We start from the raw sequence: 10151 nt of genomic DNA, 5'->3' as shown, positions 1-10151 counted from the left end.
ATGGGCCGAAGAGATCGCACGCTGGACTGTAGATTTGTAAACGCCGTCAAAGTGGTGACCCTCGATAAAATTCACGCTTCGTGCTGCCAACCATTGTTCTTCGAACGCGCAAGACACGTGCCACCAAGCGAGTGCTGCGCCGTCAATTGCTTCCAAGGTCCGCACGGGGCACGGGTGGCGTGCATCGGTGCGTCCGTTGCTGTACTTGCGAGACAAACACAAACGCAACCATCAAGAGGCTTCAGTCCGCCATGGTCGATAATATTATCTTAAAGGAAGTAGGTCATTATTTAAGTTTTTTTTCGTCAAGCTTATTATCAGTGGTTGGTGAAACACCCGGAACATACCGAATAACCTATAGGCAGACTACACAGCAACTAGTGTCTGATATTCAGGTCAGAACCTTTATTCAACTAGATCGTATACTATAGCAGGGCAAGTTAGGCTGCATTGCCCTCGTGCTCTGAGATACACGCTACAGCCACATATAGCTTCAGAAACAGGGCTTTGCTATTCCTGGGTATCTTAAGTATCGCACCACAGCCAATGAGACAAGAGCCGGTAAAAACCCTCAAGAACAAACTCACGAAGCAAAAAGCATAAACCTATTAGGCGACGCCTCTCGTTTCTTAACCTGTCAGTGACTGTAACACCACGATTCTTTGCTAATGCCGATCCGAAAATTTCATTTCAAGTCAATTTTTTCAATAGAAAGATAATAGCATTATTACACTCACCGATCCATTAATTTCCACTGCGTCGATGCCACACCAGCGGCCAATTATGCGTGCTTCGTTGAAACAAAGTTGGGCTGTACAAATATGAGAAATTGCAATTTGTCACGATGCAAAACCAGAGCGCACAGAAACAGGGCCTAAACAGACACGTACGACAGGCGATAGCATGCTGAAACAATTTCAACTGGCAAGGTTTTTTACACCCCTGATGCAATGGCAACATTAGTTGGCGAATACATTGCAATAAAACATTATTGAGACGAACTATAAAGCAGTGTACCGGACCATTTATTTACATAGCTTTCGGCCTTTTGGTTTTTGTTAACCCGTGATGACCGAAAACTTGATTGATAATTTGGGAGTCCTGTATGGAGATGAGCAGTTTTATACCGGGGGTTCCATTTTTATTTGAACCGATTTATTACAAAGAAACCCGTAAGAGATGCACTAATACGGTTTGTGCAGGTGTTATAGGGCCAGGGTGACATCATATAGGTGGCTGATCTTCGCGATAAGTCGGACAATTAACAAAACTTTTTGAATTAACTTTTTAATTTGTAAAATTAATCATATGGTTACAATTTGGAACATGCTGAGCATAATCGAAAACCACTAAATCAACCTTTTCTAACACGACTTGAAGCTCGCGAGAAACTCGGGAACGCACCAAAGTCGAGCAGCAGGCGCAATGCTAGCAGTGGCGGTGCGGCTGCGATGGCTCGCGAAGTATTGGTTACTATAGCAACAGCTGCGTCGGCTCCAAAAAAACTGGGTTAAAAATCGAGTTTTTTTACCCCAGATTTGCTGGAGCCCACGCACCTGTTACCATAGCAACTCGGAAAAGGATTAACGTCGCAAGCAGCACGCAGTCGCACTACTCGGTCAGACTTACGCGAGTGTGTAGACCAACCTTTAAGGTGAAACGAAGTATGGTGCCTGCAGTTTCAGGATATAAAAACAGACCACTAAAACACTTTTTTTTTACGAAATTTCAGCTCTGTAGAAGCTGACGATGATTACGCAGAGTCACTCTCTGGCAAATAGTTTTTAGAAGCTTGTACCAACCTGCTCAATGTTGACAACGAGCATGCGTTTTCGCGATGGGACTGCGTAATTGACACAGTAGCAAAAAAAAAACGGACTTGCGGCAAATGCTATATCTAATTCGCGTAAAAAAACAAAAACAAAATCATCAGAGAGAGCCGTAATGTTGTAATTATACGTTCAACAAGGTGTCGCAACCATTGCACTTTCTTGCGATTCTAGCGAAGCGCCGATCATTTTGGAAATTTTAAAATGTAAAGGTTAGGTCAGAAACCTGGCACAGTCCTTCTGCAGTCAGCGGTGCCGGTTGTTGGTCAAATACTATTTACGAGTCAATAATAATAAAAAATGTAAAACACCCGACGCACGAACGCACACACAAAGCGATCATGCGCAGTCAATGCACCGTGATCCTGACAAGCGCCATGACGGTGCACGTTTAGTGCCGCTTGATTGGCTCAAGTTCGTCTGCCTCTTGCGCAGGAGTTGCGGTGACATTAGAAAGACGCCGAGCTCCGATTGACTATGATTGAAGGATAGCGGGTAGACCTCAAAGCAATCTGCCTTGAGGTCTACCCACTATCCTTCAGTCGGAACCAATCGGAGCTCGACGTTTTTCTGACGTCACCGCAACCCCTGCAAAATAATCAGACGAACTTGCGTTCCGCGTAGCGTTGGCTACGGTCAGACTTCATATAAAACGGGGCAGAGCTGTTCAGACTCTACGCAGTATACGCGGTCGTGCCCAGTTAGGCCCACTTCAGACGCAGCAACTTGTCCCGCAGGCCAGACGTCGAAACAATACATGCAACACGGATCTCCCCTCTGCAGACGCAGCAACTCGATTGCAAGATTTCGTCATCGTCGTCATTGAAACTAATTTTTTTTTCGCAGTATTTAGACCCAAAGCTTCGCGTTGATAACGTGTTTTATATATATATATATATATATACCTTTAAATACCGTGAGCAATAGTAACCGATCTCTCTTAAACCATTCAGCCGCAAAAACGATCCTAGCAACACCGCCCCCCCCCCCCCCCCTTCCTTCTCGCTCCGAAGTGTGAAGAGGGGGGAGGCTCACATTAAAATATGGCGTCCCTGATGATCGCTTCGAACGTCTCGTTTGAGGTGCTCGCCCGTTTCATTCGGGGTCAGAATTCCAGATATTGATATTGCATCGCGAGGATCTATAGGGAACAACTCGCCAACAACCTCGAAATTGCAGAAAAACAATAGCCTACTTACTTAAGTCCGTCACCGCGTGCGTTGCATCCTGGGAACATGTGAGCGGGCCGCGTATGGATTTTGCTGCCCACTGGTTCCCACAATGCATAACGTGGCATTACGCCGCGATGAGGCGCTTCGAGTTTTGGAAGAAGTTATACTCCTCTATACAAAGAGAACTACAGTCCACGTGGAATAGTGCACTAAGCAATATACGAATGCCACCCGTGAAACTGGTTTCGACTACACTTGTGCACCTATTACATGTTTCATTATTTCATTTATCGTTGAATTTTCATGAATGAATGAATCGGTGCCACAAGGGTACGCTGGTAGAATGGTTAAAGTATTTCGAAATTATAAAAACAACATTATGCGTTTTGCAAACCCAAATTTTGGGATTCTTGTAGCACTATGAAGCTTCCAGGTACTATGCAATGCTTATGTTATTGAAAATATTTATATGTGCGTTATTTACTTCATTTAGATATTTAATTCAAATAAAAAGAGTAGACTTGTAAAACGTTTAACGCGATCCTTTGCTTATATTTTCAATTATCTTACGGTAGAGAATGTCCACGTGAAAACGAAAGGAAACTCTTATAACAAGGAATATTTTCTAGCGACTAGCTGAGCGGCGAGTATAATATAGACTTTGTATTAACTTATTTCTGTTCTTTGTGCGCAGGATCTTGGTAATGCACTTTTCTGTTTTAGAAGCTAAAAAAATCAAGCGCGTTTTACTAACGAAATTTAATATACGAGATGGAGATAACGTCAAAAAATTATACTGCCATTTCTTTTTTCATTGCATTTACAATAAAAAGCAGTTTGACGTCCTATAGGAGCGACCGTCTCGTAATTTGTGAGTTTAACAGCAGCGTAGATGATTTCCACGAAAACCCCATTGGTCTAAATTTGAGCAAATAATCGTTTCAGAAATTGGAAGGTGATTAACGCAATAGTTAATTGATTAACAAATAGGTTAACCGATTAATTTTACAGCACACGTTTCGACATTTCAGAGTGGGGACACGACGTACGACGATCAACGTTACGGGTGATATAGAAATGTAACATCAGTTCCTTGGAATATTTAAACCCCGACATTCAAATTCATGTTAAGTACTTCATTTTACATTTCTCTAGAAAACCAAACAAAAAAAAAAGGAATATATATCTGTTAAACAGCAGTTTGGCGGGGTCTGGGAGCCCGTGAAACGGGCAGGAACAAGAAAAACATTTTTGAATATTCTAAGAAATATTCATTTTAACGATGCAAACAAACAAAATTTAAAGGAGATGCTCACTTACCGGAAATCACGACGCCTAAAACCCACAGTGTCATTTCTGTTCCCGACAAAATGACTAGATTGTCTTCAGACTATTTCAGTTTTACGCCTTCCAGAATAGCTGGATTTTAGTCAGGGTATACGCTTATGCTGCCGTTCCTTGAACCAAACGGCGATGCAAAAACACTGTAAAAATTGTTCGTTGACTGCGAATGCCTTTGGGTTGGAGTGACATTTGCAATAAATATCATTTGAACAGTTTCAGGCCTAAACTCGAATAGCATTAACACAAAAATTTCTTACGAAAAGGCAACATGTCGGGAGCATGGAAGAAACTCGGGCTTGAACTAAAGGCAACACAGGCAATCGTGACCACAGCCGGTGTCTCGCAAAAAGGCGATACGCGAAAAACATGGAGGGCACAGAACAGCGCTGCGTTTGTGCCTTCCTTGTTTCTTGTGTCTCGTTTTTCGTTTTTTTTTTTCTCCTTTTTTTTTTTTTATTGTAAGATGATCAACCAACTCGCCCAACTTTCTGCCTTGTTGACCCTTCAAGAGTCTCTGGCAACCAAACATACCGAGAGAAAGCGAAAGACCGAGCGAGGGTTTGGGCAGACGAGAGCTCTTGGAGCACAGGAGCTTTCGCACGAATACCACGCGTTCGTGTTGATGCCTCTTTCCAAACTGAGCACACGTGCACAAGCTTTCAAGTTTAAGTAGCTCCTCTGGCGAACGAAATCGAATATTTCTCGATCGCGTTTTGGTTGCGCGTCATTATGCTTTCTCACGTTGCTCGCGGGTGCTAATCTGACAGAATTTCGTCGGTGGACAAAAATTTGGAGACAAAAGGTAACAAGGACAAGGAAGTTGCAGAAAACGTCTTGGTAGAAAAGCAGGAGCTGAGTTTTTTTTTTTTTTTTTTCTTCATTTAAGCTTGTTTTTCTCTTTCAGGCGCTCTGTTACCGCGCGCGCACAGATGCATGACGCACGCTTGAAAGGGCCATGACCGTGACTAGTGCATGATCGAACGTTGCAGTGGCGCTTTATGCCAAGTTTATGCTCACTGTAAGTAAAGTCCCTTGATAGAACTCACACTTTCAAGTACCGCCAACCATTGTTGTGGAAAAGCGCAAGACAAGTGCCACCGAGCGGGTGCTCCGCCGCTATTCGTTCCCAAGGACAGCTCATTTCAGTGCTGCGCCGCCATTTGCTTCCAAGGGCCGCTCGAGACACGGGCATCGCGCACTGGCGCATTTGGCGCTACTTGCAAGACAAACGCAAACACGTCGAAGGACGTTAGATGCAAGCATTACATGGTAGCGTCTTACGGGCGAGCCGACGCCCCCTGGCCGAGAGAAACAGCGACGAGATGTTTCTCCCTCTTATAGCTCTTGTCTGTGACGTCACGATCGTGATTATCGATTGCTAGTGACAATTTCGATCGTGTGAGTAAAAAAGATGGTGGAAGCCTGTACTTATCACATCCTTGAACCAACGCCGTCAAAGTTAACAGTCTGACAGTTTTTTTTTTTTTTTTATTTTCTTTAATAAAAGTAGAATTCATCATACTCGAAACGTAATTGCGAGCTTTTGGCCAAGCGTGGAATGCTGACCACAGTGACGCTTTTGGTCGCGCACGTCACCAATATAGGAGGAAAGCATGAGAGGTCATGCACCAGAACCGGCCGCCGAATCTGGGAGAGAGAAAGAGAGAGCGAGGCAGGCCAGAGCCACTTTCAGGACACAGCGACAGAGCCGACCGCGGTTTTAAGAAATACGCTGTCTTGACGAAGCCCTTGACTGTGGCCGTATGGTCGCGTGTCATGACGGCGTTTAGTTTCGCAGGTCGCTGCCGCGCTTTTCCTAGCACTGCGTGTGTTACAGAGATGGCATAATTACCTTCAAGATGTGACTAAATTGCATTACTAAACTACTCTCAAAACTGCAAAATGTAATTAAATTACACTACAAACTACCGCAGACTAAAACCCGACATTACATTACAATTACTTTCCAGAAGTAATAAAATTACTTCGATATAACTTTTCAGTGCCTTGATGCAGTAATTCGTGCTCATTTTATTTAGAGTATACCAAACCTCAGATCTTCCTGCTTTTACACTGCAACAGAAGTAAACCAAACTGAACTGTCGTTTTGCTGGCGCACACGACATAAGTGTTAAACATGATGAACAGCTCGTTCTTTAGATATGACTCAAAGACGGTCGACTCACTGGTTTCGCTGTTCATTCAAAGGTGAAGATCCTTAATTAAAGGGTGATATATTTCCATCTTCCTGATTTAGAAGAAGTAACAGTGTGTGTCAGTATGCTTTGTCGGGCCATGGGAGCTCGTTTTTAGAAGTAGTCGTCACGTGAAACGTTTCCCTTCCGCCTCGGACGCAATCTAATCTTATTATCCTAAGAGCACCGCACCTATTGGCGCATTCCCTGTCATTAGTCTCAAGGATTATTGTTCCCAAACACCCGAAGAGCCCAAGTTATTGCACATTGTCACTCAAGAGGCTGGATATTTGCTAGGCAGAATCATCGCCCGTTGAGGAAATGGATGGCACAAGAATCCTAAAATATGTACTTTCCCAACAAATGGGTAGCGATATCTGCTCGTAGGCTTATTGCTGAATAAACAACCCAATGAAAGACAGCGAGATATGCCGCGAGCGGCACCTCCTTTGCTTGATTCTGTCTTTTCCGACTGCAGAAAACACCTTTACTTACCAAGGCCAAGGATACGCACGAAACGTTTTGGGGCCTTTACACGGCACCTGGGATTAACTATTTATTTCGGTCGTTTGTTGTTCACAATGGTCGAAGCATACGGTTTGACCTTGCTCGACGAAAGAGCAAGAAGGCTGCGAATCGGTTTGTCCTTTCCTCTCATGTTTTAAAATATGTTGACCTCACTGGTGATGTGTCCTTCGCCTTGTAGCCTATAAGCCGTTCATACCTAAGCTGAAAGTGCGGTGGAGGCTACGTCCTCGTTGGAACAGTCACACGTGTATCTTTCCCCACGTAACCACGCTCTCGTTCGTATCCACGCACAGAGAAAGGGACGGGTCATGTGATCAGAGGAAAGGGGTCGATTGGTTCCGGTGAGCTCGTAGCTCCCACTGCTTGGTCAGCTTAAGGTTGAACGAAGCAGAGTATCGTCGTGATGACGTGACGCCGTGAATATGTCTTCCCTGAAGTTCGTAAGCTGTGGCCTTCCAGCGATGTCATTACACGTAAGCTTTTCTCCTTCGTCTTTCCAACCCACCTTTGTACGTCTGTCAAGCTCTTCGTGCGACGCTTTGCGCTCCGAGGGCCGTCGTTTATTTTCTTTGATATTTCTTTCACGACATTTCACCAGACAATATATATATATATTAAAGCTCGTAGACGCACTTTCTCATTTGGAGCAAAAGTAATTGAAGAAGTATTGAGCAATGTTTTCGATATTACTGCCTGAAAGTAATTCATTACATTACTAAACTACAAGCCTAAAAAAGTAATATATTACATTACTCATGAGCACAAAAAGTACGCGGTAAATAGGGCTGATGGCAACTCCTCAATCTACCGAAAGAATAAGGCGGACTATCGAGCCAAATCAATTGCTTTTTACCCTTTATGAATTTTGCTTACCCTCTGCGTGACGAAGGTTTCGTGCCACTTTGCTTGTAAAAACGAATTTTCAGCGGCAGATCTCGCTACATGAAAACGGCACGACGACACCTCGACGTTTAGAAAATTCAGCTAGTTGTTGACTTGGGGGAATATATCGTCCTTGGTTTACCAGTCTGTGTTAAAATATAAAAAAAACAAGCATCACAGCACCACATCCAACAAACACAAAAAATAGTGCATCACTTTAAGAGATTATGTTACCAGTCATTACATCCACATGCAGTGAGTGGTTGCTAGAGATATGTTATGCCAAGTTAATGTCTCTGTGGAAATTGACCACATCAGTGGTGTTAGAAGTGCTTGAGTAAATGCGATGAGGAGAGCAATTACACAGCTAAACTGCCATTGCAAAGAGAAGTTTGGAGGGGGTACGACTGATTCCCTTTCCCTCGTGATCGAACGCCGCTTGACCACATATGTCTACCTCACCCCTAAGAACGTTTCCGGCGGTTGAGGTTAAAAACAATGGTCACCCGGCAGTGTGGGGATCCTTGCTGAAAGTTTCAGATCCGCACTGTGGGGATCCTTGCTGAGAGCCGACGACTGCAGCACCTAACTCCGCACGGGTACGCTCGTCGATGTGGTCGTTGGGGCCGCAACGCTACACTCGATAATGTGCCCGGCATTCACAAGTTGTTTTCCTTCGACAAAGCACCGCTTTCTGTCGACAATGTACTAGGCAATGACACTGAAACTGAAACAAAAAACCGCGTCACAACACTAACTATATGTAGCGACATTATCTAAGTATCCGGCCTGGCATTCCTTGCCTTTGCGTTTTCCCACGCTCGTGAAACGATATAATCTTTTTAAAGAAACAACCATTCACAACAATAAATAGCGTACATTTCCCGAAAGCAAGCCTTCATGTCGCGAGATTCATGCTTCAACGTGCGCCGAGAGCAGAAGACGTGCGGCAGTATTAGTAGTGTTTCCAAGATCGGCCGCACGGGACGACTCTGTTCTATCTCTAGGCGAAAAGGCTCTCTATGATTGAAGCGGCAGCGTCATCTTGTAGTAAACATCTGAAACGTCTTGCAGCGTGCAAATCCGTGGCTCGTGTTTGACGGCGCACAACTGATGTGAACAAGACAACCGAGGTAACGTTCACCGGTCTGAATTATAAGGGCTCTGAAGCTGGAGTAAAAAAAAAAAAAAAGTGTCTGAAGTTTGAACGACGACAAAGATAGCTGATGTGTCTATATCCTCTCATGTCGTGAGCCGTCGAACCGAATCATTTCGTCTGCTCGCGTATCACCGCGGCGGCTACTTAGCCCGGATCACGAAACTTTACTCACATGCGTAGTTTACAGCATCCGCAATCGCTGGCTATTGTGAACAGTCCTCGAAATTATTTTCTCCGACCTCTCAAATGAAGCAAAGAGTAGCACGATGGTAAATCACCTCCCGCTTTCCTAAGCCTAACGCTCGGCTGTGCTGGCGGAGTCAATCGCTGAAGCGATCGCCATTTTGTATTTTTTCCGAGTCCTTAAAGGACACATGTAAAGAAAAAAACTTTTTTTTTAAATAGCTTAGATGGAAAAAGGATGTCATAAAACAATATTACAATGAAGAAAAAAATTTAGGGCTATATTTACGGCGCTATGCGAATTTGTAGTTGGCGCCCGCCGGCGCCGCGGAAAAGTGGCCCTTATTTATTACGTGGCTGGCCCTTATTTATCACATGGTGCTTGGCTCTTTCGGAAGCTTCGTATGGGGTCTAAAATTAACTTATTCATCTTTGCTTGAAGTATAACAAAAAACTAAGATTAATAGGTAACTTTTAGAGCCCAAAAGGAAACTCCTGAAAAAGTACGACGGCGGCGGCGCCCCGAAGCAGACGAACTTGTGCGTCGGCGGCGACGGCGGCGACGGCGGCGTGGAGAAACGCGTTGAAGCGCCGTTCGCACAACGCTCAGCATGCGGCGGCAGCGTGACTTTGCGGCGGCGGCGACGCAGCGCGGCGGCGCGCGGGCCTACCACGTGACCTGCGTAAATGATCACGCATTAAAGAAAGGCCGTGATTTGCACTGATGGGCTTCGTGAGAACGCGGCGCAGTTCCCGCCGTGCTTTCGCTCTGTTTGTTCGCTCGTTACGTCCGTCACTTCCCTCTTGCGTATGAGGAAACAGCCTTTTCGCACCTTCCTGTAGTGTCTAATGTTGTGGA

Source organism: Ixodes scapularis, unplaced genomic scaffold (genome assembly GCF_016920785.2).
Source record: "Ixodes scapularis isolate PalLabHiFi unplaced genomic scaffold, ASM1692078v2 PGA_scaffold1__304_contigs__length_218370807, whole genome shotgun sequence".
NCBI classification, from domain to species: Eukaryota; Metazoa; Arthropoda; class Arachnida; order Ixodida; family Ixodidae; genus Ixodes; species Ixodes scapularis.
The sequence above is the reverse complement of the archived record's forward strand: the minus strand, read 5'-3'. Positions refer to the sequence as shown.